Below are 24,917 nucleotides of genomic sequence, written 5' to 3'. Positions count from 1 at the left end.
TTGATTACTTATCTATATAATTAAATATTCAAAATGTTACCAGTCCATAACACTACCAAAAAATTCCAGAAATGCAGTCAAAACAGACTCAAAAATTGTCTAATTAGGGAAAATAACCTAAAAAATGAAACAGTAATGAAAAAAAACACCAAAGAAGACACAGATCCTGGAATTAAGTTCTGAAATAGGACCAAATAAATAACAAAGCAAGTCTCACTGTGAGGAACATGCATGTCAGAGTGTTCAGTCAGCGAGGAATCCCCAGTCAAGGGGATTCATAGGGAAAGGAAAAGTCCATGCAGCACAGGACATGGAGGGAGAGGCTTTATTTTTGATAGAGAACAAGTCATTATTATACTATTGAGATCTAAGAGTACATTACTTCTCAGGTCAGCCAGCAGGTGCTGTTAATTTCCATTTTTCATGAGGCAATCATCTGACAATGATGTTTAAAATTTTAGGAAAAATTTTATTTTTCCCAGACTATTTTCCTTATTTCAAATAAAACAATCAGCAGTGCTGATTCCTACATTCTCAGGATGTTTTATCTCTTTTCCATAGATTTTCACCTTGTCAGATACTAATTTACTGTTCCTTGATTTGATCGTATTGATGGATGTTTCTGATTCTTTTGTGCTCAGCTAATTCAGAGGCCAGTGGTGTTTCTCAAGTTTCTTAAGGTTAGAAAGGTCACCTTCACGGCTGCTCTCATTAACCTCTACTCTCTGACAAGGTAGCATGATCTTCAAAGGATCACAGATGTTACTGTCAGGAGTTCTACTAGTTGATCTCAAACAGGGAAACAAAATGATCAATAAATACTAATTCCAAATGTTTAATTGATGTTACAATACAGTGGCAGCATTTCATCACTAAGTGTGAGACCAAATCCTGCAAATACAGTGGTCAGCTCAGACATTTCTTGTGCCACAAAGTATGACACACAGATTTTACCAACATGACTTTTTCCCTCTCTGCTTTGTATTTTCTTTCAGAACTTCACAGGACTAACTGATTTTCATACGTGTAATATGTAAGAAAAACAGGATGCTACTAGAGTAGATAATGCCAATATATGCTCTGCTTAACTGGATAAAACACAGATTCTTAAGTCAGAGAAGGAAACAGAAAGAGAAATATGAAGGGATAACTTTTTGCAAAGCTTGATTTAATCTGAGTCCTACAGAAGTCGTATGTTAGTTATCATTTTACAGGATTTTTTCATGGAAAAGACAGTCTTTTGAGGAATCTGACATGGTTAGTGTCCGTGATATGGGAAGGGAATTAAGTCTAGCAAAGTATGTATTTCTCCTTGTGTGCATATATGTGCTCATTTGTCATCTTACAATACTCTGTCCTTTTAGTACTCCATACAGGGGCACTATCTCCTTCATATTTTGAATATACTATACTATACACACTATGAGGCTAAGCTAGTGGGTACTTGGAGAAGAGCATATTAGTTTTTGATTTTTTTTACTTTTTCTTGAAGAATCCTTGGTGTTATAGTTTACTACAAGAAAGGACAACATGATGACTAAATTTCAAAAATGACAAAAAATAACAACAAAACAGAGGCATGTGGATGTACTAATTATAAAAATTCTACCTTAAGACAGCATAATAGTGGTAGCAAGTGCTTTTCGTTCAATAACATTTAATCAATGCAATTAGGGTGAACTAACTGGATCAATGTAACATCTTAGTGAAGACATGGCCTTATTTTTTCACTGCTAGGAGAAGAAATGCTTTTCAAAGAACTATTCACTAAGCCACTGAGAAAAGGAAAAATGTATAATTGGATAAAAATTTGATGTTCTTTGTTCATTATCTTAAAGGTTGGTTATAATTTGTGGCTGAATCAAGTAAACACTCTTAGAAGTTACCATACATTAGAACCAGTAATGCTACTTTTATTCAGACTCACTTGGCAAAAGAATAAAAACAGGAAAATATAGGATATTTTTTCATCTAATAATTGTTCACTATTTCATAATCCTTTTTCTTTTTTCCTCCCTCTTAAAAGCATTTTGAAACTTCTCCATTCAAATGCAGATTCTGACTACCAACTCAGTGTTAAATGTGAAATATAAAGCCAGGTCTTTTTATGATTTGAAAAACGTAATTAAAAAAAAAATTGAGTAGCTATTACAAAAAAAATAGTATTGCTCATGCAGTTTTAACCTCTGAAGACTTTACATGGCAAATGGTTGTTCTTGCCTGCAGAACATGAAGCTTATGCTCATCTGAATCATTCACTTTGGAAATGACCCTGAATAAAGCTTTCTTCAAACTTTAGACACATAAGTGTGGGTGAAAGCACCTATTCTCCAACAGGGTCTTGTGCAGAAGAGACACTATTAGAGAAAAATATCTCCTCAGCAGTATGTATATATGTTCACATCCTATGTTTCTGTAGATAGCTAAAAAATTTGACAGCCATACAAGATTGTTATAGATATAGTAGAGTTTCTTGTGACCATTAGTTTTTTTCATGAGATACGGAAATATCATGCCAACTCTTGCCATGATTTTGTATTTGCCATGGACTGAAGAGGTCTTTGAGCTACAAAAACAAGTGTATATGGTTCCTTAACCTAATTTCATGTTGCCCAGAGAGGCTGAGATTTTTGTGGGTACAAATATGGTCCCTCTCATGAGAGGTGGTGAGATAATAGGATAATGCTGTCTGGAAAAAGGAATAAACAGAAACAATTAAGTTATATGCTGAATAGACACTCCTGTCCTTGCTATAGATAGAGATTCAAGTCTCTATCTACACTATTATAGGTGAAGGATTTTTCCTTTGACATTCTGTGAGCATTGGTTCAAGCATATGAATGGATGGAGATAATGCATAATGTATAGAGAGAAGAGAAGAATAATGGGAAGAAATTAATTACTGTTTGTTTCTCTCAAACCGTTGGCTATAATCGCAGAATCACAAAATCACAGAGATTGGAAGAGGCTTCAAGAAATCATCAAATCCAACTCTCCTGCTAAAGCAGGTACCCTGCAGTAGGTCACACAAATAGTCATGCAGGTGGTGGGTCTTGAATATCTCCATAGAAGGAGACTCCACAATCTCTCTGGGCAATATGTTCTAGTGCTCTATCACCCTTTCTGCAAAGATCTTCCACATGTTAGTATGGAACTTCCTATATTCAAGTTTTAGGCCATTACTCCTTGTCCTATCATTACAGACTACCAAGAAAAGCCTGGCTTCATCCATTTGCCTCCCACCTCCCTTTAGATATTTATAAACATTTATCACATCCTCTCTCAGTCATCTTTTCCCCAGGCTGAACAGATTCAGGTTGTCACTGATGACAGCCAACTGAGCTCTTCCAGTCAGCCAGCTGTCAGTCCACCTCACTACCCAATCATCTGTCTCGTACTTTCTAATTTCATAAGAATGATGTTGCGGGAGTTTGTGTGGAATGCCTTACTGAAATCAAGCTACACAGCATACACAACTCCTGTCTACCCCGTCAGTGATGACATCTTAGAATACTACCAGGTTGGTAAAGCATGTTTTCCCCTTGGTGAGCCCATGCTGATTATTCCCGATAACCTTCTTATGAGGAAGGAACAATACTTTTTTGGGGGGCAAAAATGAAAAAGAAGAGCACAAATATAAAAAGAGAGATAATGACAAAAGTTGTAGTAAGGCAAATTCCAATCAGATATAACAGAAAAATTAAAGCAATTACATGGATAAGCACTGAATCTGGCTGGTCCCAAATTATGAACACTCTCCTCCAGCCTGGAAGATTTTCTTAAATACATAGAACATACCCCTGAACAATTTGGTCTAACTTGGAGCTTGCTGTGATCAGTCTTTGGACTCCAGATTTTCTGTTCAGCCCATACAATGATGCTGTAGACATTAATCCACCTCTGAAAGATAGTCTATAAGACAAGGTTACAACATCTATGATAGTACGTGTACCATACTTCTTCCCACTGCCTCTGAACACTGTGACATACAGGACACACCACAGTTCAGTTTGCCATAGTGTCAATGGTTTACGGGCAGGTTCGGCCCGGTTCCGTGACAATTGGTGCGAGGGACCCACAGACCCACGCCCCAGGAAAGGGGAATTGGGAAAGGGAAAAGGGAGGTGGGCCTAGGAACAAAACAGCGGCAACGATCTGAGGAGGAAAGCTAATTTACTAAATAGATATCAGAAAGCAAAATAACACAATATAATACAATATAATTGGAATTAAAGCTAATAAATCAAATAAAATGAGCAAGAGAGAGTGTCCGATAAACCGAAGGCCTTACGCTAACACTGAAGGTGGACGGCAGCGAGCACCCACTGCTGAGTCGATCCCCAAGGAAAAAGAGTGTCCCGTGACCGCAGACAGTTTTTATCTTTCCCCCTGAGCGTAAACACGTAAGAACGCAAAGCATCGCAAAGTCCTCTGGGGAATGGAGTTCTTATTCTCTTCTGAGACAGGCATACCTGGAGCTATCGATGATCCACGGAGCTGGAACATTAACTCTAACTCTAAATGCACTACTTGATGTTATGATGTGGAATACCAGTACCAAAAATCATAAAACCATGACACATAGGATTTGAAGGCTTGTAATATTTTATTATCACTGTTTCTTATATCTAGTATCCATTCTGACATAATGTGTGCATTCTGTATCTTTACTATCTATACTTTTATGCAGACAAAATTTAATGCATCTTTTGCAGAATTTTGAAGGATTTTGTAATACTGCTATTTAGGCAAGTTATATCCCTGAATAAGCTTTCTGCAAATCTGAGCATGGTTACATATGTAGTTTGTTTCAATCAGCACAAGATAAAACAGATTATGAATTTGGTGCAGGAATAGTCATTATACTGGCTGGCTCCCAATAGTATTTAAAAAGTACTATTTAGCTGTCGGCTCCAACTCGTACATTTTAATAAGGTTGGTGGTATGGATTTTTTGTTTGGTTGGTTGTTTTTTTTTCTTTTCTTTTTTTTTTTTTTTTTTTTGTATGTGCTCTTTTGAGAATGTTTTAAAAGAACTTTTGCTACATGACCTTTTTTGGTGTTTTAAAAATGCTTCACAAAGACAGTTCCATCTGCTTATCAGTACATTTCTGTATAGTGATACTATGAAGGATCATTGAGGGGAACTTATTGAGAGCTTAAAGAAGAATTATATAATTTTTTTGCTTACAAAAAAAAATTACAGTTTCAATAATTCAGGGAATTTCATTGGAAGGACATAATTCTTTAAGCAGGAACAACCATAACAGAAAAATAGTCCACTGCATGCAGTATCAGGGAAACATCGGAATCTACTAAAATAAAATCATATAATTTGACTCTAAAAGTTACACAGCATAAATAAGTATGGTGTGCAATACCCTGATGAATACAGTAATCTTGTTATATATACCTGATTTACAACATTTGATGTTTTGGGAGTGTCCTTACAATCTTCCTTTCACTCTTGTTGATCTCAAAAGGTACGCATGTGAAAAGAAAACTTATTGCTTAGACCTTGTTTACTATATTTCAAGATGAATAAGAATTCCTAACTGTCATGAACAAAAATGATGTAGTAATTTATCTTTACTTTTCACTTCCTCCTTAGCTAGTCTCTGTAACTCAAGTGTTTTTCAGCTTTGTAAAGAGTTCATTTATTTAACCAAATTAAATTATATAGAAAATCAGCATAAATAAACTTTCTTTTTTAGTTATTTCCCAACAGTATGGGAAAATGATTTCCCTCATGTTCATATATGTTCACAGTAGGGTTAATTTTACCTAGAAATGAATAGTCTGAGCTCTTCTCACAGTAAATTTAAATCAGTATCATTGCAGTAATATTCATTCTGAAAATTGTAATTCTGATGTTCAGTGAAAACTGTGCTTAATGTTTTTTCCATTTGTTAGCACACATCTGTCAGAAATAGCATAGACTTGAAAAAAAATAATAATGAAAACAGATAGGTCGTCTTATATTTGTTTACACAATGTATGTTTAGACAATACTTATGTCTCGTTTATACAAGAAAAGAAAGAAACAAACAAAAATAACCAAAAAACAAACAATTGAAAAGCATCACTGCCTTGATATGTGTGTGCCCTTTCAGTCTGATATTAAAATTGCCTAAACACTCTAGTCAGAGAATGAGCTGACTGGCTAGGATGGTCAATGCATACTTCTACTAAAAAAATAAAAATCACTGTCTCACAATGATTGTCTCACAGTCCCTAAAACTAGCATCCCTTGCGCCCAGAGTTTTCAGGCATGATTGTATCAGGTTAAAAAAAAAACAATATATTTCTGTGTCACGGTTTCATGTTATTTCAATTTTCTTCTTCATAAGCTATTTTGAAACTAACTAGTTAATCAAAATTTTGATGACTTGACTTTTAAAGTATCGTGGATTTGTACAACAGTCTGTTATATAATACAAAGTTCTATAAATACACAGTAATTGCATTATGTTTCATATAATAATTCCATCATTCTACTATAGTAACTACATGGTTGAATACTGATGTGAAATATATTTTCTATGAGTGTTTTCAGGTTTCAGAAAGAGGCATACAGTGGTTAGGCATGCAAGTTGCCTATAAAGTACTGGCAAGAAAGAGGGTTTTGTAGTAGCAGAATTAAACAGATAAAACAGGAATTAAATTCCTCAAAGAAAAGAGCTTACATTTTTTTCTGCTACAAGATGTGATATCTTGCTGAAAATTTTATGTACAACAGTGTAGGATGCAACAAGTAAATTTGTTTAATGCAATAGATATATTTGGTAATGATACTCAGCTGATCAATAATACAATAACTGTGCTGCATGCATTCATTCCAGCTCTGATATTCCAACCATCTATATTAACACTTCCAAAATATTAGAAAACAATTTCAAAACCTAAAGGGATGTGTCAAAATATCATCCTTCTTTAGGCAATTCAGAATAACGTAGTGAACGAGGTGAAACAAATATATTCCATGCTATGTCCTTATGTTTGGCTATAAGCGATTGTATGTTTTATTTGTTAAATGCCCATACAGTTCTGCAGAAATGCATTATGTAGGGTGAAAAGTAATCAGTAACTTTGGATTAAATAAGTATATATAATATTCACATAAAGAAAGGATATTTACCTAGCTGGACTAAAATACTTACTTTTTCAACCTCTTTAAGCCTAATGTACAGCAGGTAGTCTGTAACCATAGCAATCAGCAGTATTGATGGAGACCTCAGCAAGGCTAAGGAAAAAAAAAAAAAAAAAGGAATTGCAGTGCAGAGAAAGATCTGATTAGGGCAGTTGTGCATGCTACTGACAACATGAGGATATCGGCTCCTGATGAGTGGAGCTGGTCAAATAGTGAGGAATATTTCAATGAATATTAGCAAGAAATTAAAAATGACTTCATATATGTTCTCTTTTTGTGTATAAATTTCTGATTCACTTTCTTGCTGAGGTGGTTCTTCCTATTTGTGCATCAATTTACAATTTAAAAAAAAAGTATATTGTAAGTAATTGTACAGAAAATAGCATAGACTAGATGGGAATATGCCATAGATTAAAAATTTAGTAAAATACACAGTGATTATCCAATTTGAAATTTCAAATGACTAATCACACAATTCTCTTAAATACGTATAAAAATGAAGTACATATGAGGAATTTCCTGTTTCAACTGCTGCTAACATGGTCACCTAAATTCTTGCAAAGTTGTTCCTGCTGCTAAACAAGGCTCACTGCTAAAAACTAAATTACCATTCCAGTCTTCATTCTGGGTTTTATTTTGTCTTTGGCTTTGCACAGTAGATTGAAGTGTCCTTTATTATCAGATTTCTTTTACTGCATAGGAAGCATGCCCTTTAACTCTTTTTTTTAATTATTATTTTATGTGAGATAAACAGCCCAAGGTCCTTCATTATTTTATAATATAAGCACATTGTATATTTCTTTAATGATGGCTCCTCTATGAGCCTGTTCAGTTCATGAACATCCTTGAATTATGAATAGAATTGTGGGAAAATGTTTGTTTTATACTCAGAAATTCCTCACACCTCCCTTTTTTTCTCCTCAAACATTCAGCTGATTGGAGCTCAGTTTAAAAATCTATTCATTGGCTTGTGTTAGGCAAATTTCCTTTATGTCACAAAAAATTCAGCCAGTCCTGACTTTTGAACATAAGAAGTGTAAAAAGTTTGTTTACATGAGAGGTGAATATAGACAATGTGTGTCAGTAGTCATACTTGGTATTCTTTCATTTATGTGCAATTAAGTATTTTGATATTGAGGTTTCATGCTGAGATCTGAGTTGTTCTGACTTCCTGAGTTATTTCTCCTATGGAAATGATATTTCTGAGTCCTGTACGAGCATTCCTCACTTACAAAGATGATTTTCTTCATTCTGAAGCTTTGGACCCTCTCACCAGTCAAGCAACATGACTTAACAGGAATTACTGTACAGAAGATGGCATGTACAGAGACATGCAGACACATTTGTTTATGCATACTAGTTCATAATGACACATTTCACATCATGTCAATTTAAATAAGAAAAAACTTTTGGACTATAGTTATGGAAAATGATTTTCTCATGGGGAAATTAAATATATGCTAAAATGTAGTTTTATTCCTGCTAGGTTTTCTATAGAAATCATACAAATAATCCCTGACTAACATGATTTCTCTTTATTTAGTCTTTCAGATATTTTTTGCACCAAAGAATCATTGTATTGACAAGTACATCTTCTTCCTAATTACGTGATATAGGTATTATCTACATACCTAATATATTTTCAATTTACACATCTGAAGATCAGATAATAGCAAAAATAACCAAAAATAAATTCACACTTTATCTCTCCAGGGTAGAACGAAAGAAATAGAGAATCTTCCTTGGAGAAAAGTGGACTTTGCAATTGTTTGCTTAGTCTCCATCAAAATGTCTTACAGAATTTCAAATCCTATAACACAAGATGTTATGAAGCAGTTTCAGATATACTTCTCTATGAAGTGTATTTTATGTTTTTTAGGTTGATGTACCTATTTCCCTATTCAGTGTACTAGGATCTTGTAAACACAAATCAGCTTTACTCTATTCAGGGGCTGAGATGATAAATCAGACATGTCGTATTGCTGTGTATCATGGTGGCTATGTTCTCTTGTTGAAAATCTGCACAAATCCAGTGTATTCCACCTGACTGCCAAGAAGGGCAGTAAAAGCAAAGCAAATTCTATGATCATGATATTAAAAGCAATAAACAATAGGCCTTACAAGCACAGTATGTGAAGTACTTCAACAGTCCATGGGATTTCTATGTCCATAGCATTCAAAGCATCTGCAAGTGTGAAGGAGTAGTTGTCAGCTAATCTACAAGCATAGCCTCTGTTGCTTAACATAATTCCTTGTTTTCCACATCACAACACTTGACTACCTTACAGTCTTTGCACACAGTATATTCCTGTCTGTGATATATATTTTTTAAATGATGCTAGCAAATAAAGTAATTTAATTCACCTCATGGACTCCTATCTACCAAAATATTTTATCTTGGCACAATCTTGTATTTCTTTAGGTAAACACCCATATGCATATCTCTGGTAATGCCATGAGAGACTAGAAAAATCATTTTACCGAGAAATATTTTGTTGAAAAAGAAATGCCTACAATACATAGTCTTCAGAGCAAGCCAATTAAAATCAATGTTCAATTTAAAAGCCTAAATAAATAAATATATAAATAAAAGGGCCTGTAGCAATGTATTATTTAACAAATAATCTTTAATCAAGTCAAAAAGAAAACAAAACCCGTTTTAATGCTTCTCATCATTAATACCTGAAGTGTTTGAATGCATCAGAGTTAGGGAAGATTTTATAACAAGTTATAATGAAGCAATTTGGAAGAAGTAGACCTCATCCACCTTAAAATACTCAAATGACTCCATTTTGTATATAATACACTTCTGATTGTCCATTTCATATTACTGTCAACATTCAAAAATGTATCAAATTGTTTTCAGAAACAATCTGAATACAAGTCAGGAGAAAGATCTTTATAGAAATGCTATGAATTTCAAGTGTGAATGGATTTGATAATTATAAAATGGTTGCAACCACCTGCTTGGGATCAAAATGAGATTTTTTCATCTTCAGCTCTAAGGATGACTCAAATGTCAGAGTAACCAACAGTTGGCTATGAGCCAGAGGTGCCTTGTGGACAAGAAGGTCAGTGGTGTCCTGGAATGCATTAAAAAGTGCGTGGCCAGCAGGTCAAGGGGGGTGATTCTCCTCTCCCTCTACTCTACCCTCATGAGGCCATGTGTGGAGCACTGTGTCATGTTCTTTCCTTTTCAAGGACAGAGAACTTCTAGAAAGAGTCCATCAGGGAGCCACAGGGATGATTAGGGGCCTGGAGCTATTATGAGGAACAGGTGGGGTCAAATGATTGGGGCCAGGCAGCAGGACAAAGGGCAACAAGAAAAAACTGGAACAGAAAATGTTCTGTCTGACCATGAGGAAGAATTTCTTTACTAGGAGGTTGAGAGAGACCTGGAATAGTCTGCCCAAAGAGGCTCCAGAATTTCCTCTGAAGATGTTCCAAACCTTCTTGGATGGTTTTGCGTACTACCTTCTCTAGGGAACCTGTTTTATTATTTTTTATTCAGTATTTATTCCAGAAAATGTGTAATTTGATGGTTATTTTGTCCAGAAATCTAGTAACTCATGATTCACTTTTGAAAGATAGAAAAATATTAGTCTTGGGCAAAATTTTGGATTTCTGTACAATTTCAGTTGTCTTCATTGCCAGTAACAATACTCTCTTAGATGGTTCATAGGTTTATAGGTTCATAAGGTTGGAAAGGACCTACAAGATCATCTAGTCCAACCATCCTCCTATCACTTTCCCTACCCAACATCTAAATCAAATCCCTTAGCACCTCATCTAAACGCTTCTTGAACAGCGCTAGAGATGGTGCCTCAACCACCTCCCTAGGCAGGCCATTCCAGTGCCTGACCACTCTTTCAGAGAAAAAATGTTTCCTCAGGTCTAATCTAAACCTTCCCTGGCACAACTTGTGGCCATTCCCTCTCGTCCTGTCATTATTTATCAGGGAGAAGAGGCCCACCCCCTCCTCACCACAACCCCCCTTCAGGAAGTGGTAGAGTGCAATAAGGTCTCCTCTGAGCCTCCTCTTCTCCAGACTAAACAATCCCAGCTCCCTCAGCCGCTCCTCATAAGACTTGTGCTCCAGACCCCTCACCAGTTTTGTTGCCCTTCTCTGAACACGCTCCAGGGCCTCAATGTCCTTCTTGTAGTGAGGGGCCCCAAAACTGAACACAGTACTTGAGTATGTACACAGTACAAGTATGGCTTGTGACAAATAGTAGTAAAATTAATTAATCTGTTTTACAAGAAATATATGACAAAAATATGTGACTGTTTTCTTTGTGTTGTTCATTGTTCATCTCTTCATTTACACTGCATGACAATTTTCCCAGTTATTTTACCATATTGCAGTAGCAGAATGAACACATGCTTATAACATGATGTAATACTGTATAAGTATTGTAAAATATCAATTAATAGAAGTGAATGATTAAAAAGCAAGCACTGTTCAGAGAAATGACAGAGTTTTGAGAGTGATTTGTTTATATTAAATAAAAACATGATTTAGGAAAAAAAAAACAAACAACTGTAAATGCCTTAAAGAAGAATGTGATACTAAATAGCTGCAGTTCCTTTTTGAACGAGCACAGATTTTTATTGTTGTTTTGTGAATTTTGCTCCTTTAAGTGTATGTTTTATATAGCTTCTGCCTTGGAACTCCCTTTTTTTAATCCCCTAAAACTGTCAAGTGTGACTCCACCTGCTTTATTGTTCCCATAAATTCATATGAAACTAGTAGCTAAATCCAATTTGTGTCATTCTGTCTCACTTTGTAGCCTATTCTAAATCTCCCAGCATGTTTCACAAAAGTAGAATCCTATTAAAGCCAAATAACCACCGCCGTATTTTATTCAGTGGTTATTATACTCCTGCTATTGTCACAACTCCTAAAGGGTCTTGCCTCCCCATAAATGTATGATGACTAAAACCTGCAAACTCATTAAAAGTTTTGTTTTGTTTTTTTTCCTTTTCACCTGACATACCAGTTTTCTATACTTACTGTTTTGTAATGAACTTAGGTATTATAAGCTTATGGTCAACACTGTCAGATTTGGCAACCTATAAGGAGCTACCAGTTCATGTTATGTAATCTTTCTGACAAGCTTAGTCAACAAAACTTATGTTGCAGTCTTTCTCTTTCCTGAAGTTCTTCCCTTTCAAACTATTGCATAGGTACAGTTTTAATTTAAATATGATAACTTTATCTTTACTCCTACTTTATCATACAAGGGAACTAAAGTATTAAAAATTGGAAAACATTGAGAATTTCAATAAAAACCATCAAATCTGGATCAAAATCCATAAAGTTTGTTATGATTAGGATAATATACACAAAGTATTAGAATTTCATTAGCCGAGTAAGATTTAGTACATAGCTCTTTCACTTAAATAAATACTTCTGATTGATAAGTTAGTGTAAAATTGCATGACATCTCCTAATGGAAATTCATAATTATCTCAGAATAGAGAGATAAAAAGTGAAGTATGCTCAAGTTATGTTTCAAAAGCTTCAAAATAGTAACAGACTCATTTAATTGTTTATTTCTTTGTTTGTTTGTTCTTAACTCTATTTTAATGTCTCCTTCATGATGTGTGAACACCTTGGCACATGCTGTACATCTTTGATTCCTGTTTACTTCTCCTTCTCTAGTCATGCTTCATTAATATGATCTCTCTTCACTATAGCAGTGCTAACAACTAGCCTCCAAATCCTGCTGCCCTAAACATGCTAACAAGTACATTTAAATATTATACATGATAGTATTTCCAGGAACCAAAACCATAATCCATGCATTACAGGAGTGGTTGAACTTAGCAGCTGCCAGAAATAATCACCCTCATATGAACTCTTAGTGAATCCTGTGCCTAAAGAGTTTGCCTGTACAATCTGTCATGAGTAAGAATGATCTCCTTTCACCCAAATTTCAAACAAAATGTTATTATGTATTAAATTTAGCATATGGTTTCTAGAAATTTTTGAATAAATTTGAGCTCATATCTACTGGCAATGTTTTGCCCTAATAAGGCTGAGATAATCAACTGACATGAAAGGGAAAAATCAAGTAGGAAGATGGATAGGAACTTGCCTCTTTTAGGGATATTGGTTAGATGCTCCACAGAACTGGAGCATTAACTCTCTATGTCCCGGTGCCTCACAATATTATGATGTGGAATACCGATAACAAAAAAAATCATAAAAACATAACATTATGAGATGAATGGAATGAACCTTGCTCCTCTAAATATGTTTTAGAAAGTATATGAAATTGCAAGACAGCTCAGAACATGATGATTAAACAAATAAAGAAACAAATGAAAATAAAGAAACAAACAACACTAAAAACATCTAGGAATGGAAAATAATATTTAAGATTATTTTCACACCAAGTCCATTATATTTCATGTAAGAACATGAAATTTTAGTGCATATTTGGCTATTATGTATGTAGATCCTGAAAAATTCCTGGTAGTAACAGCAAAGAAATACTACACCATTTTTCAACCCAGGTAATGCAGTCATATTGCTCAGAGGTTTAAATTAATTTTACCTTAACTTAGGCTGAATGATCCTGATCTGCTACATTCTAAATACATCATAAGAAAATGCCTTGTTTCAGCTTTAAATAGAAAGGATGGACCACAGTGTACAGAGTACATTCTTTGAAGCTGTGACAAGATTGAACTCACATTTACTGGTAAGCTCTTTAGCTGAGTCTTGCAAAGATATTTGGGCAGCTAATCCAAAATAAGGTATTTAAATAGCATCTAAGGTACTACTAGTCAGGCACCTAGATGCTTGGTAGATTTGTGCCTTGATAGTTATTCATTTTGATCTATAAAATGATAAAAATACTTCACAAATGTTGTAGAATAGCTTAAAAAAATCTTTTCAAAAGGACTTTGAATTGTTCGGCTCTAAGCAGTTTCTTTTCCTTTCCTGAAGAAGTTAATATATTTTTCATGAAAAAAGGACCATATTGACATATGAAGACTGGAAAGGCTGCAGTAACAGTACAGCTGGGCTTAGAGAAATCATGAACTAATCAAACTCATTTTTTACATGATCATCATGTTATGATGATAAACATGATTATGTTATCATCATTATGATTCCTTACTATTTTGTTTTGGGGTTGGTTTTGTGCTTTAAAAAAATTATTACTATTATCTTTTGTATGGCTGGGGTTTATTTGTTTGTGTGTGTGTCTATGTGTGTGAGTGTGTGTGGCATAAATATTTACCACTTTCTTAAGTAAATTCTTTCAGTGGTTAATTATTCTGCCTTTTTTGGACAGAATTTGGATGATTTGATATTAAACAAACAAACAAACAAAAAAGCCTAACTTCTGTATTCATTTACAGAACATGTTTTGAGAAAATAGCTTCTGTGAGAGCTTAGATTAAATCAGAAGGCTTTCTGCTCTCAGGGAGTGGATTCCAGGTTTTAGATCACAGACTATACCACACACACTTGAAGTAGAAGTAGCAGTATAAGAACTTTTATTCTTTTCAAATATCTCTCAAAATAAATGCAGCTCCAAGCATCCCCTGAAGTTCATTTCATAGCTACTTTAGGGTCAGAAAAAGGTAGTCATCCTAGAATCCTTTCAAGGAAGATCTAACAGATTGTATCCTGGCAAAATACTTATTACTGAGCATGTACTGCTGGGAAAGACTACTTTTAACTTTTATTAATATTTATTTATTTACTCATACATTTATGTGCACATGTATGTATATAATTTCATAAAGTCTTTAAAACAAAACAAAGCAAATATTTAAATAATCTTCATTTCCTTGTCACCCTCCAACCATTTTGCAGCAATGTTCCTCCCTGCATCATAGCTAATTTTTTTATTCTTTCAGTTTTATTTATACATTTTCATGAACTTTAATTAGTAAGAAAGCAAAAACCAGAAGCTTCAATTCTTCTCAGATATATTAACATCCACCACTCTGTACAGTCTCTTTATATTTTAATCCTTCAGAGTTATATCCATAGATAGACTTTATTTTGGTTTCAGTCTAGTCTTTTTGCTATCCTCTCTTGAAACTTCTTACATTTCACTGTGTTGGGAAGGAGGTCTTTTCTTTTCAGACTGAGATAATGCGATTTCAGAAATCTGTTTCATTCCTTCTCATCAAAGAAGTTTCTGTTTCATTCTGCTTATTTTGTACTAAACAATTCCTGCTTCTTTTTGTTGGCATTATATCTGCCTTATTTGTTAAAAAGGATATTTAATTGTACATTAAGTGGATCTTCAGTCTTTCCCACAACCTGTCTTTCATAAATAATCTTCTGGCCTCCAGCATTACCACTTCCCTCACTGTTTCTTCTCTCTTTGTTCTCATCTTTCATTGTTATGAGATTAATTAAAAACAAATGACTTTACAGAAAAGCTACATTGTAAAAATCTTAAATATTTTTGTCATCCCCATGATATTTTTAGAACTAATCATAGGGGACTGTAAAGTTTTTTGTTTGTTTGCTTGTCTTTTATATTCAGTATTTTTGTCCCCAGCTTCAATGAATTTTTCTGAATGCGAAGGTATTAACTATGCTAAAATCACTGGTTTGTGGACATTACTGACATACACAGATTTAATAGTCAATAATCTTGTTTAGGGGTATTTGAAGCAACAAACTTTTCCACTAGTAATTAATAGAAAATGCTGAATGAAAACTTAGAACTTCTAAAAATACAGACATTGCACTTCTTTATAATGGCAATACACTTTAAAACAGTATCAAAAATAACCAAAATACTGAAAACCTCTGTATCTCTTAATGTTTCAGTTTTAGTTTGACAGGCACTTGCTGAATATTGACTGAATCTCAGAAGTCATAAATTTCAATTTTGAATCAAAATCATTAATTTTCTTGTTGATAGATGAAAAATTCATATTAAAAAATAATTATTTTTACTCTTTTCCCCTTAACATTCACCTTCTGGGCACTCATTTATTTTATTGTTCTATATTCCCCTTCCTGTCCTGATACTCTTATTCACCAGTATTTCTTTTCTTGTTTAACCATTTAAAATATTTATTTTGCTTTCCTTATTCAATCTTACTTAATTCATACTTCATATTTACTTAGCTAGTCTCCTTCCTTATCTGCATGGGTTTTCATCACACTGTGCAAGGAAACACTGCCTTCTTTATGAAATACTCATAAGATAAATTCTTTGCACCAAGGTAAAGGCTAGCAGCAGTGATTCAGTAAGATACTCTCTAAGACTTACTCCAGAGATGGAGGCCTTGGGATCAATCCCTAAATTAAAAGAATCTGGATATTCTATTTAAATTAGTAGTCCTATCTCACCTATCTGGTCTCCAAATAGTTTTACAGCAAAGGCCTTGGTCATTCTTGAGAGTGTACTAGGGACAGTTAATTGCACTCTGACACTGTTATCTGCAGATTCATGGGAGACAGTGTAGGGAGATTCAATCATATATTCTGAGCAACATTAACTCGCTCATGTTAGGTACTCTTTTTCCTTCCCCTCTACTTTTTTACAGTATTGAAAACATTGTTCTGTACTAATAAGGAGTTATTTTAATTTTTTAAAGGTTATTTCATTGCTAAAATCTCTCCCTTACAGAAAAGCCTGTTCTCCTTCAATCAGTTTGTAGTTTTGTGAATTATTTCTTTGCTTTTCATTGTCTGTGACATTTAGTCACTAAGGCATAACTTCACTTCTCTGAATGCTTTGAGACAAGGGTGATAGCTTACTAACACTATTGTTAAATTAATATTCAGAGTACTGTGCAGTCAGAGCACTGTTACAGATACATAAAACATGTAGGTGGAAGGAGAGCAAGGTAAGCTACAATAGGAGAGAGATCTTCAGTTTATTAAACAAAATTGTTTTAAAAACTGCTATTAATGCTGTGAATAGCAGTTAGAGAGAAAGCAAGCTTTGACTTCTTTTACTTTTATTGATTAATTAATCAATGTGTGTGCAACAGCACGAACATACCGTGGTACAGAAACACTAAATGGCACTTTTTCTACTATGTTAAGCAGTCACTTAAAAAATATGTTTTATTGATCAGGTTCCTTCCTGGAGGCAGAATCGATGATAAACTTTACTGGTGGGGTTATGAAGTTAAAATACTGTTAGGAGATGGACCAAAGTTTGCCTCAGTTATTTTCAGTTTACAAAAGCAAAGATAAGATGCGATTAAAGAAACATTCTCTCCCTTTTACTGGTCACGCTGTTCATTTCTCTGACTGGGAACATCTTTTTTTTGTCTCTGGCTTTGTTACTACAGCTGTCCTTAGCCAATGACTCTTAACCGCTTAGCACCTTCGTTAATATTTTTTTTCTTTCCATTGCTGAAAGTGTAATGTTGCCCTTCTCAGACAGAGAAGACTTCCTGTCTCACTGCAGCACTCTTGGAGTACTGCTGTAAAATCGTCTTCCTCTCCCAGTATTTTTAATTCAGTACTCTTTTGTTTCTGATTTAAAATCCCTTTTTCATTATTCCCTTTCACAAATTCCTCTGCTTATTTCTACTTTCCTTCAATATTCAGCTCAAGTTTCTCATCCTTACCTTGGAGTCTTGCATAATAGATGTCTGTCTACATCTAAACCCTCGTTTCCTTCATGACCTCCGATTGCTACTTTTACTGTACTGAAACTCACCAATTAAATCCCAGTGTCACGCACACATTACCAAACTCGAAAATTTGATCTCAGCGAGGCAAAGTGAGTAACTATGAGCTTTGTGTAGCTGTAGATTATGTGGGCCAGTTAATAAGAAGATAGCATAGATCTTTCCATACTAACATTTTTCTCTGTTTCTTAATATCTATATTTTCTTCCAGGTATCTTTTTACAGTATGTGCTGTTTTTCTTGGAGAACTCCCTTTCCACTGTCATTTTGCAATATATTCTGTATTTTATCATATAACAGAAATTATTCTGGTGTACTAAAAATATTAGATGGCATTTAGCCGTATTTGTCATTTTGATATGTAGGATCTGATTCAGAGAAATTCATATGTTTAATTGTACCTAATATTTGCTTAACAAGCTTGGAGTACTGAAATTCATCTGTGTTTCTATAGTGACACGCATAAGAGAACACCAGTTTTCCTTTCAGCAGGAAGATGTGTGCAGCACAGTGTTTCTCTGAGTCTTTTCTTTATCCTTAATGTTTTTAATTGGTAAAAAATGGACAACACATGTTTTCTTGTTAGAGTGTTTTTAGGAGACAAACTGGAAAGCGTCCAGAATGTCAAGAGTATAATGATGTCAAAGTTGGAGATGAGGACAGGTCTTCTGGCTATTTCTTCTACCAGAAAATTTCTCAAAAGGATGGCTTTCAGTCATTTGTATGAAAAAATGACTAGTTCATGTTATATTTTCATTGTCAAGAAAATCTAGGCCTTATGATTCTGTCTACAAGGCATGTATACTGTCGTAGAAAAATGCATGATCAGATAAAGATAGAATCTCAGAAATTATTCAGCTTGTAATTTTCATCATTCAAAGTCATCAGGGCATCATATATCATTATCTGCAGAAGGAGTACCATCCAGTAAAACGCAGTACAAATACATATGACTACTTATAGCTTTGTTTCTAGTCATAGTTCCACTACCCTCCAGGCTATGAGTATACACATATTTCACCTTTAAAGCAGGTTTAGAGTTTTATTTGTATGCCTATAGATATGCCCAAAGACTCCTGTAGCTACTTTAACAATATGAATGAACACGAAGTCAACAATAAAAAGAAAATGTTCATTTTGTCATGTATATAGGATTATAACTGCATTTTTTTAAGGAAAAAAAGGAGGGGAAAGCAATTTCACTTCATGTTTCAGAAGGAATTTGGCAGAAATTATTCAAGAGAATGATAAAGAACATTTTGTGCATTAAATGCTTTTCTTGTTTGTCTTATGAAAATATATATGTATTTTTTCCCCATTTTAATTTTCCCTATTTTAATTTTCATCTTTCCTCTTCTTCTGTTATCTAGGAAATTAAATCAATAATGTAGTATATTTCCCTCCAAATGAGTGTTTCTGCCTAGGAATAGTTTCAATAAAAAAATCTATCTCTATGGAAACATTTTTTTCTGTGCAGATTTTCGTTTAAGAGAAAACACATAAACAAATAAAACAAACAAACAAACATGAAACAAGCATATCTCCTTTTAGCCACTTATAATGAATAGATGAATTACCAGTATTTCTGTCTGCTTCACAATGTTGCTACATTATTTTTTCCCTTTCTTTCATTTTTCTTTTTTTTTTTTTTTTGCAGGGTTTTTTTTTTTTTCAAACTCCATTTAATCTCTTATTTCATTGCAGAGTGGTTCACTCAAATAGAGCAGTAATCAGCTGGTTACAAAGCAACACACAGTTGTCTGCCAGAAGCTATGACCTTAATATTTAATTAAACAGTAGGTCTGTTTTTCAGATCTTTTTTTGGCTTTGCTCCATACCCAGATCTTTCATTTTCTCTAGTTGCTCTGAAGCACTGGTTTCAGCTTTCTATTGGAGAGAGAAACTAAAAATCTGAGATAACAACCTGATTGTTTTGTGATTGCATAAGAGCTTGCATTGAATTACTTTAGACTTCATGTGGCTAAATATTCGAGTTTACATTTCAAAATATATCAGCTACACTTTCCCAAAAGTAATGCACAACAAGCATGAAATATTTGTATATGATTTTTCCTAACTAACAGATAAGGAGAAAAATACGTAGACAATACTTTTAAAAACCGTAACATTAAAAATGTTTAAACTCCAGAGAAATGCATTAAAATGTGATATAATTGATCACTTAAAGCATTCTTTTAGTATCTTACTAACACAGATAATACTTCTCTTGAAAGTATCACTGTCATTCTGTAAACATTCAGGGAAATTATAATATACAACTGATGCTTATACAGCATTATGTTAATTTTTTCACTACTTGGTGACCTCTCGGATATTGTTTTTATCATAACAGCTATAACCACAAAACAGATAAAGTCTTACTAATAAAAAGGTACAAGCTGGAATTTCTCATTTAAAAATATAAATATCAACTGTTGTATATTTAATTCATGTACTGCAGATTCTTGTTTTACATAGCTGCCTATATCTGGGGCACTGTAGATATTGTAAAAATGATGAATTACTTATGTCCATGAGCATGTATATTGTGGCTTTTGATGCAGTGGCCATAAGATGTTGGGAAGGCTCCTACCTCACCACGTTTGACTTTGTAACAGCATGATTGATGATGGTTGCTGTGTTTTTCATCAACTGGGTCAGTTCTGAAAGCCTGTAGGTTGCCTGGGAAAAGAGAAAGACAAGAAGTGATGATTAGATGATTTTGCTGTCTTACTCTGAACTGCAATTTGTTTGAGTAAGTCTTTCTATGTCCTTATTTTATCCTTGATGTTTTCCATCCTCCAGAATTTTATTTATTTCCTTTTCATTTGTCTCACAGTTCTTGCCCTCTCCTTCATCTATACTGTCTCCAGAAATGTCCTTGACCTGTGAGGAACTGGTTTAAGAAGGCATACAAGAACAATGCAATCTCAGCTTTTTACTTTGAAAAAGGTCCATACATCTACCAACACAATGCTTTTGTTTTTCCCGCTTTTGCAAAGTTAGAGCTAAAAAATAGAGATATTAAAACCATAGATGTAAGGACAAAATGAAAATCCAGATTTTTATGGGTTAGGAATAGGCTAGGAGCACGTTATTATTTCATTTTTAGCAATTTTCTTGTCCATAAATAAGAATGTGCAGATCAAGCTGCAAGAATCTTTTCCTAAAGGAGAACTGTGAAAATTAAAAAGAAAATATATTGAAGCAATAAATCAAGAAGGCACCCCCAAAAATTTACTCCACCATTATTATCAATGTCAGAAGACATCAGAATCCTGATTGAAGAGGAAAGAATTTCTGGATGGAATATATTTAGAAAATGAAGCTTGATGTCAAGGGAAATTAAAAACTTTTCCAGGAATGTCACCCTCACAGCCATGAAGCTTGAGCCCTTCAAACAGAAACATGAATTTCAGGCAATATATATACTTAAAGTAATTTAATCCAACCACATTGGATTTTCAGCATTATGATCACTGAACTCCCCAAATACATTTAGCTTTTTTTGTATGATCACATTCAACATAAACAGAAAAGCAAAAGAAAGCTTTAGTGAATACAGTATTATTTTCTAAAGACATATACATTCAGGAAAGATCACTACTTAAGTCCATTTACATTCAAGTACAGCATTCATACTCAGCAAGTTCAAAAAAAAATTAAATGGGGGAGGGGAAAACAGTAAGGCAATTTATCTGATAAAGATAGTATAAATAATGTAGTTTGGAGACATTTCACTTTTTTTTTCTTTTAATTTAGAGAACAACAGTTTGAAAGCTTTAAGAAAGAAGTCATTTTAATAATGATTTTAATCATTTGATGAAGAAAGGCGTAGATGATTTTTTAAAAATTTCCAGCTCATGAAGACAGGCTGTGGAAAGAAGGCAGTTTCCTCATTGGATGTAGACTGGTCCTCTGGCATCTACTTTGTTAGATGTACATCATCCATCTGAAAATACATGTTTCTTTGGACCTGTAATGAATTTGACATTGCTCATCATCATAATGACTGCCCACTTTTCTTTACAATCTTTACAAAACTCTTCCCAATCCTTACATTCTTTCTCTTTCCATACAGGGAAGAAACAACCGTGAAGAATTTTTCCTATGGTTGCAAAAAAAAAGGCAGAAGCAACACAAACAACTAGTCCTTTAAAAATCTGCATAAACCACAGGGAGAACAGTTTCCATGAGTCACAAATTAAGAGAGGTCACATTCCTGGCAATTAATTACCAACCTGAATAATTGTATCTGAGTTTTGAGTGGTTTGCGTTTATTCTGCTGTTTCCTTCAGTGTGACAGCCTCCAGGAATTCTCAGCAAGAGGAGAATGATTGGTAAACATGGGATCAGTATAGCAAAATGTACTTTTTTGCAAGGTTAAATGAAAATAGAATTAGACCAAGTGCATTTCCCAGGAACTCTGTCAACCTTTGGGACAGAGAATTTATGCAGTGACGGCTTTGAAACTCAATTTAGATTACTTGAAAATACAAGTCTGGTCAGTGAAGAATTTTGTCCTCAGTGAATGATCAAGGAGATTTTTTTTTATGAGTAAAATCTCTTTTTAAATCTAAAAACTTAGAGATATATTTTTGGATTTCACAAGAAATCTTTGCTGAAGTGGGAAGATATCTGAATCTTGTCAATGTCTTTTAATTCATTTTTACTATTACCAGGCTGATCCTTCGTGTTGTTATGATCCTATCTTGATGATGAATTTTCTTATTATACCACATGAAGGATATGGTAGAGAATTAGTGTCAGACTACCATTTAACCTCTTCCTGTCACTCATTCCTATTGCCATTTCTTTCTATATTGGTATTTATCACCATGATATTTCATTTTGACTTCTTATCTTAGACTTCATATGAATAATCAAACACTAAATGTTATTTTCTTTAAATAAAGACATCCCTATGACAAGCTGCAAGTGTGCGTCAAATTATGAGCTCTATATTGTAGTTAGAAACAGTCAGTAATCCTTTTATGAAGGACTTTTTTCAACATAAAATGTCATTTGTTGAAATTTAAACTTTTCACATTTCAAGTGTCAGTATAAATTTAATGAAGAGGAGTTTCTCAGCTACAGATGAGAACTTCTATCTAAAATCAGGAAAAACACTGAAAAGGGAGTTCAGATTGGCAACAAGTAAAGCATGTTGCAGAAATATGGGAAGTCAGTTCATCTCTTCAGTGATTAATAGACTTGTACACAGTCAGTCTCATCATAGGTTCATAGGTTCATAAGGTTGGAAAGGACCTACAAGATCATCTAGTCCAACCATCCTCCTATCACTATCCCTACCCAACTACTAAATCAAATCCTTTAGCACCTCATCTAAACGCTTCTTGAACAGCGCTAGGGATGGTGCCTCAACCACCTCCCTAGGCAGGCCATTCCAGTGCCTGACCACTCTTTCAGAAAAGAAATGCTTCCTGAGGTCTAATCTAAATCTTCCCCGGCGCAACTTGTGGCCATTCCCTCTCGTCCTGTCATTATTTATCAGGGAGAAGAGGCCCACCCCCTCCTCACCACAACCCCCCTTCAGGAAGTGGTAGAGTGCAATAAGGTCTCCTCTGAGCCTCCTCTTCTCCAGACTAAACAATCCCAGCTCCCTCAGCCGCTCCTCATAAGACTTGTGCTCCAGACCCCTCACCAGTTTTGTTGCCCTTCTCTGAACACGCTCCAGGGCCTCAATGTCCTTCTTGTAGTGAGGGGCCCAAAACTGAACACAGTACTCGAGGTGCGGCCGTACCAGAGCTGAGTACAGGGGGATGATCACCTCCCTGCTCCTGCTGGCTACACTATTTCTAATACAGGCCAGGATGCTGTTGGCCTTCTTGGCCACCTGGGCACACTGCCGGCTCATGTTAAGCCGAGCATCAGCCAACACCCCCAGGTCCTTTTCCTCTCTACATTCTTCAAGGCAGTCAGTCTCAAACTTGCTCTTCTACAGTGAGAGGAATTTTACTGTCCCAATGCCCATCCAGGGGTTCAAGAAATATAGGAATCCTGACTGCCAGTGAAGACTGAGGCAAAATACTTTTCGAATACCTCAGCCATCTCCATGACTGTTATTGTAACTTCTTCCTTGTCAGTCATCAGAGGGGGTACACATAAGTTGAATGTTGTTATTATTCAACAGTGAAGCATGAGAAGTAGTAGAAGAGATCCCAAAGAACCCGGGATCACTGAGTTTTCACTGAGCATTCTGCACTAGGACAAGCTGTGTGGATCAGACCTGAATTTTCTATTTTCCTCAGTTTTCATTGTCTCTGTATATTTGCTGCATATTTAGAATGAACCTAGGAGTCATTAGTCTCAAAAAACAATTGAAATGTCATGATTTATGGGAGAATATGTCCAGATTTTGCTCAATTTGTGACAACAGAGTTCTTTGGGAGAAGAAACACTGTTTTCCCTCTTTAACCAAAATCAAGTACAAGAAAATAACTTATAGACAGGATATGGCAAGAAATGAGCTAGAAATCTGTTCAGCTTTTGCAGAACAATTCATAGTTTCTTATAGACATAGAACCAAGTTCCTCATACTGATTATGATATTCAATTTAATTAGACAATTTAATTTATCATAGAGAAAATGTTTAATGTCTGATAGAGGCAGTTAAATTTCTTATTCAAGTACTAAATGACATAAATTAGTACATTTGAGAATCAGAGAAACATTGAAAGAATAGCAAAATCCCTTGTGCAATACTGATGCTGTCTTGCCTTGAAATTCGTGGCCAGAATCTTCCATTCTGATTATGTCATGACACCAGAAATATGTCATAGTGCTCAGTTTGAAGACAATTAAATGAAAGGAATAAATTAAGTTTGTTGGAGCCTGTTCACCAGTTAGGGCAAATATTTTCTGAATAGTCAAAAATTCCATTCACCTCTTTAGTAGCTGAAACTAAATGCAGGGGCATTTGAAGGCTTTTTGTAAGAAAACAGTTGTATTGCTGTTACCTCTAGGTCACTATCAATTACATCTTCCCATTTCTTCAGAATAAATTTGGAAGTGTTGCACCAGTCTTCATTTTGTATAGATAGAATAAATAGCTCACCTCTGTTGAAATTTGATGTTTCTATTCCACAAAATACTGTCAAGACATAAA

This window comes from Cyrtonyx montezumae, unplaced genomic scaffold, assembly GCF_038088225.1.
Source record: "Cyrtonyx montezumae isolate F1298 unplaced genomic scaffold, pur_monq_1.0 scaffold_14, whole genome shotgun sequence".
NCBI lineage: Eukaryota > Metazoa > Chordata > Aves > Galliformes > Odontophoridae > Cyrtonyx > Cyrtonyx montezumae.
Note: the sequence above shows the minus strand (reverse complement) of the source record.